This window comes from Mastomys coucha, unplaced genomic scaffold (assembly GCF_008632895.1).
Source record: "Mastomys coucha isolate ucsf_1 unplaced genomic scaffold, UCSF_Mcou_1 pScaffold20, whole genome shotgun sequence".
Lineage (NCBI taxonomy): Eukaryota > Metazoa > Chordata > Mammalia > Rodentia > Muridae > Mastomys > Mastomys coucha.
In genome coordinates, this window is record NW_022196903.1 from 64,842,963 (window position 1) to 64,849,143 (window position 6,181).

The following is a 6,181-nucleotide window of genomic DNA, read 5'->3' on the forward strand; positions in this document are numbered from 1 at the left end:
ATCTTGCTTTTCCAGTGTGGTGGTGTGTCCAGGACTTGCTATGGTGGAAGAATTGGGTTCTGATGATGCCAAGTGACCTTGATTTGTGTTGTTTATTTTCTTACCCTTGCTCCCCGCCATTTGGTTATCTCTAGTGCTACCTGCCCTTGCTAAATCTGACTGGAGCCTGTCCTTCCTGTAATCCTGGTTGTGTCAGAACTCCTCAGAGTCAAGCTGTCTCTGTGGTCCTGTGATTCTGGGATCCTGTGATCCTGGGCTTGTTAGATCACATGGGAGTGGGGCTTCCTCCATGTGTTGTGGGACTGGCTTAGGAGATTTCACCCAAGATCTGCTCAGGACACCAACCCAGACAGACTGGAAGGAACCTGAGTCACTGGGCTGGTGGATTCCTGTGTGTCTGGTCAAGCTGGTCCCAGCTACTCCCAGTGTTGGGACAGATGTTGGTTCCTGCTCACCTCTGATCCTGGGTGTGTCAGAGCACCTGGGAGTGGAGCTTCCTCTGGGTGTTGTGGGACTGGCTGCAGAACTTGCGCCCAAGGTCTGCTCAGGACACCAGCCCAGACAGACCAGAAGGAACCTATATACTGGTTTTGTTATCAACTTGACACAAACTTAAAGTGACTTAGGGAGAAGAGACTTTAACTGAAGAACTGTGTCCATTAGATTGGATGCATATCTGTGAGGAATTGCCTTGGCTGGTGATTGGAAGTACACAGCCCACAGTGGGTAGCACAATCCCTAGGCAGGCGAGTCTGTGTTGTATAAGAAAGCAGACTGAGCACAAACCAGAGAGAGCAAGCAATGTTTATCCAGAACCTCTGCTTCAGTTCCTGCTTCCAGGTTCCAGCTTTGAGTTCCTGTCCTGACTTTCTTCAGTGATTGACAGTTACTTAAATGCTATAAGCTGAAATTAACCATTTTCTTCCTTTTATTGTGGTGTTTGGCACAGTAACAGAGCAGAACTGGAGCAGTGTGATATTTGGAGCATTGACAGAAACTGCTATCACCAAAGAAACAATCTGCGTGTCATGCAGGGGAAGGAGGCTTGCTTTGTCAAGCTGACAACTAAGTTCTTTGACTTTGAAGCTAGGAAAAATAATTCGAAGGTTTTTCACCAAAATTTCTAAGGGTCAGATAGAATTCCCCCAAAATGAGCCAAACAGTGGTGGAACTTACCTTTAATCCCAGCACTATAAAGGCCGAGGCGGGCAGATCTCAGAGTCCAAGGCCAGCCTGTCTACAGAGCAAGTTCCAGGACAGCCAGGGCTCCACACAGAAACCCTGTCTCAAACAAACAAAACAAAAGAAAACATTTCCCAAAATGATTCCTACCAGGGTCTTGCACTGAGACTAGCTCTGGGTTGAGGAGGTAATGCTCTGGGAGATGCTGAACTTGGATTTTGTGCTAGTGCCTCAAACAGCTATTGACAGGCTCTGAGATTTTCCCTTGGCCCTTCATATCTTCACTCCCCACCCCCAACACACTCGGACACATACACCTGTATGTGAGCACACACACACATGCTAATTTCGCATCCTTTTACCTAGACTATGAACATTTCACCAAAAGGGAGCGCTCATCCTGTGAGAATACTTTCCTGGCTAATACACATTCATAAGTGTGTCCACAAAATAGCTGTTTCCTTATTTCTTCTTGTTTTTTTTTTCCCCTCCCTGTTTGACTTCATTAGGGTAAAGAAAGTGATTTGAAAGGGTAAAGGAAGGCTGGAGAGATGGATCAGCAGTTAAGAGCACTAACTAATCTTCTAGAGGTCCTGAGTTCAATTCCCAGCATCCACATGGTAGCTCATAATGAGATCTGTAATAAGATCTGATGCCTTCTTCTGCTGTGTCTGAAGACAGGGACAGTATACTCCTATTTTCACTGCAATGAGTCATTGGTCTAGTTCAATGTCTCTGGCTTCTGCTACACCATCAACACTGGATCCTCACCAGTACTCCTCTCAAATATCCTGTTTCTCAGACATCCTGTTGTTGCCCTGTATTATGGAGATCCTGCAATGAAAATTTGCAAGTAAAAATGTGTGGACAAAAGGATATACTGTGGGACACACTGTGGCACACTACAGCTTCCACAATGAGATGTTTTTATGTTTTTTTAAAATATTTTTATTATTTTATTTTATTCCTATCCTTTGTTTTCTTTGGGGGGAAGGGGTAGATAGGAAGGGACTGAGAAATGAGTGGTATTGGGGTGCATGATGTGAAACTCACAACTCTCTCCTCCCTTACCCTTTTTTGGGTAAGATTTATTTATTGTATGTGTGTGAGAATACTGTCTACCACATAGTTGCACACATCACAGTGGCTCCCACTGTGGGCAGGCAAGCCTCTGCAGGTGGGCCCTCTGGGTACTTTGTCTTTATTGATTGATTTATTTGTTTGTTTGTTTTACATTTTAATTATTTACTTGGAGAAGGGGGCGTGCAGGTGCCATGTGCACTTGTGAAGGCCAGGACAACTTGTAGGCATATGTTCTCTCCTCACGTTCCATAGGAACTGGGAGCTGAACTCAGGTTGTCAGACTTAATAGCAAGCACACTCACTCACTGAACCATCTCACTGGTCCTGGATCAGTTTTTACATACATGCTGAGCATCCACAATTTTCTAGTGTTCCATATCAGAGAAGAATCACAGGAGGCCCAAGAGCATCCCAGGATGTTTATTTTGCAAGCAGGTAAGGTAAAAGTGGGCATCCATAAGAGGAGACAGAGACAGAGCCGAGTATCTGCTGTGAATCTTTTGACTTTGGAAAGGAGCTTGAGCTTGACCCAGGAGCCAGCAGGTACTTAGTGATGGGTTTGCACTCTGCAAATAAAGTGCTTTGTAGGAAAATCCTTCTGGCCATGGTGAAGGTCTCACCATAGTTTCCTTCCTCTTTAGAGATGCAGTCCCTAAGAGAGTCACCAGGCAATGACGATGTCTGATTAGTGCTCTGGTTCACCAACATGGGGTAGATGCAGATACCTTCATTGAGGGTGGTTCATAGACCTCTTAGGCATGTTTGCTGTGGCTCTCAAGACTGAAGGGCTTTGAGGACAGTCTCCATTTAAGCAAAGACTCCTTTAACATTCTAAGTCTCCACTCTGTCCCTCCTCTTTTGTAAGTTTATACATGTGTTCTAAGCATAAGACACTGAGTATGGCCTTCCCACTCCTGTCATGGCCAACTGCAGGTTACCTATCTGTGAGCATGGTGCTGTGGAGACCTGCGTGCAGTTGGCCCGCAAAGCTGATAAAGCCAACTTCAACACACCACGACCCACCACTCACCTTTCTAATTGGGAAAATGGAAACCCCAGCAGAAATATGGTCTCAACCACTGTAACACTAACGAGTTCTCTTTAAATGCTGCTGGGGTCTGGTGCTATCCCAAGGTCTGTATAGGATAGACCTTTAAAAAAAAACCCACTGCCAATGTAGGCAGAGGGAGAGATGAGGAAACTGAGGCAGGAGGGAAGTAACCAGTGTGGTGTCCAGGTAGCTATGCAGAAAGCAAACCTCAGTAGTTTTTTATCAGCATCATGCTCTTTAAAACAACTCTACAGTATTTCTCTAAAACTGCAGTTTAATTCAGCAGCCACTGGCCACCTTGCCTAGGTAAACACAAATGAATTGAAACTAAATAAAGTTAGAGGTCCTTAATCTTATTCCAGTCTCAGTCATCACATGATGTTAATGACTACTAAATTGGACCTCACAGATGTTAAGTCCTTCCCATCATCACAGAAAATTTTATGACATCAAGCTTCTCTGGAAAGACTATCAGAAAGAAGGAAGAGGCCATGTCCCATAAACAAAGACAGTTTAATGGGCTTTGCTGAGTGCTATAACTTAAGATACACAAAGTACACAGTTGTGTATCTCTAACTTTGAGATAAGCATTTCATTCACTTAGTCACTCACTATATACTAAACAAGCACCTACTATGTTCCAGGACCTGTTCTAGAGACAGAAAGATGAATGAAGGAATGTGGCCCTGTGCTCAGGAGCCCACGACATGATGGAGGAAGTGGTACGTTGGTGGTGTTCTGAGAATGACGAAGTGCTAGGAGACTTCATATTGGGGTCTCATCTGGAGCATACTGACTTTGATGGACCTGCAAAGCACCCAGGAAGATGTAAGGGGCTGGAGCTCAGGTTGTAAAATCAGATAACAGACCTGAGAACCAGAAACCTCAATGTAGCCGTTACATAAAGTGTCACCTAAATGCATGCTAGGAGTGTGCAGGGCAAGTACAGAATTAACCAAGGACAAAGTCAACTCAGGAACATTCCAGCGTATCAGGGCCAGGTAGAGAAACCAGTGAGAGCCAGAGAAACCACATCAGAGGCTCACCACGAAGAAACAGGGTCACAGAAACCAAGTTTGGGCTGAGTTACTAACAGGGAAGATGAATGATGTAGAAACTAGAAAGGAGCCACTTTAATGGAGGGGCAAATGTAGAAGCCAGTGTGTAGTAAGTTAGAGAAGAAACGGGAAGAGAGGAGAGACAGATTAAAAAGTGTAACGAGAACTCCCAGCTGTGAAGATGGTGGTCCAAGGGTCCTCCGCATGTTATTGACTTCATTAAAGAAGGCTAGTGTTGCCAGACAGTGGGAGTGCATGGCTATACTCTCAGCACAAGGCAGAGAGGCAGGCAGATCTCTGTGAGTTCGAGACCAGTCCAGTTTACATAGTGAGTTCCAAGACAACCAGGACTAAGTAGAGAGACCCTGTTTCAAAAACTCTAAGAGGGAAGGGAGAAAGGGAGAAAAAGATAAGAAGCCTAGTGGAGGGAAACCGGCAAGGCCTCAGATGGAAGGGTGATAATGGAGTGAGGTCTGGAGGGCACTGGAAAGCAAGGGGTCCAATCAGGAACAGAAGACAGATGGTAAGAGAGGGGACCCCCAGTCTACAGTTCTGAGAGAGGTGGAGGAACACAGACAGTGATTCATTCTGAAGAAAGCAGGTTTTAGGAAGATGAAAAGAAGCAATAATGGACAAGGTGGACAGAAAACTATGACAAAAAAGGACAGGGGTCTGGAGCAGAGTCTCCATTGGGGAAAGAGTGATGATTTGGAGGTACCTGCACAATTCTCAAGGCGATTGTTGGTGCTGTCTCTAAGCCTGAAATAACTGTCAGTCTTCATAGATGCTTCTAGAGAAGAAAAAATCTTCAAAAAGAACCAAAGGTCAGTGCTAATATTCTACAAAGAGATGCCTGCATCACAGGCCTCGGCTGCTAGGCAGGGCTCAAGGGCAGGCAGGGTACCATTCTGGGAGGAAAGACTAGGGATGAGGGAACTAACATTTCAGGCAGAAATAAACTGCAGTTTAGTGGGAATCATGTGACGTCAAGATGTTAGAGTTCTGGTAGATGTCAGTGGTAGCACAAGGTTTCGTAGTGCTTTTGGTGACACTCTTAACCAAAGGAATTTACTTCGTAATCTCCCACCATGTTGGTGAGAAAGTTGAGGTTCCAGAAACTAAAAGACCATTCTTAGGCCTCCATTTCTCAGCTAGAAGTCAGCCTCCAAGCAAATGAGAGCAAACTGGCCACTCTTCTGATGAGATCCTCCGCCAGGTGAACTGCCTCTTCTCTTAAGGGCAGAAGCCCCCCAGAATACAGACAGATTAAAGAAATCAAGCAGAGGAGCTATTCGTCACTCAGTATGATGAGCAGAACCTCATTGGGCCAATGACAAAGCCTAGGCTGAGGCAGACTACTCCGTCTTGAAACCCCCTACACACCACTTCTGATGGGTCCATCATTGCCAGGCATGCACAGTCAGCTGAAAAGCCTTCCTCACTCCTACAGGTCAATGGCCAGGAAAACCTCAGCTTTTTTTTCAGCATCACAAAGAGCTACAGGCTTGGTGGGTAGGACCAGGAAGGGAAAAATTCCTCCTCTGTGTGTTCTAGTTATTCTAAAGTTATGCTTCAAGCTCAGATTAGGAATAAAGACCACAGTATCCCCAAGATCCCTGCATCTTTCTAGGTACCATTGAGTAGATCTCAAAGGGCCAAACAAAGTCCCAGCCTGAGGATACAGGACATCACCCATCCCAGTCTGCAAAACCCTAAATATTCATAACTGTAGATGAGACCAGCAGCCCTGGAGATGCCTGCACAGATAAACAGCAGTCACCTGAGATTCTAGGTACCTGCCACTCTT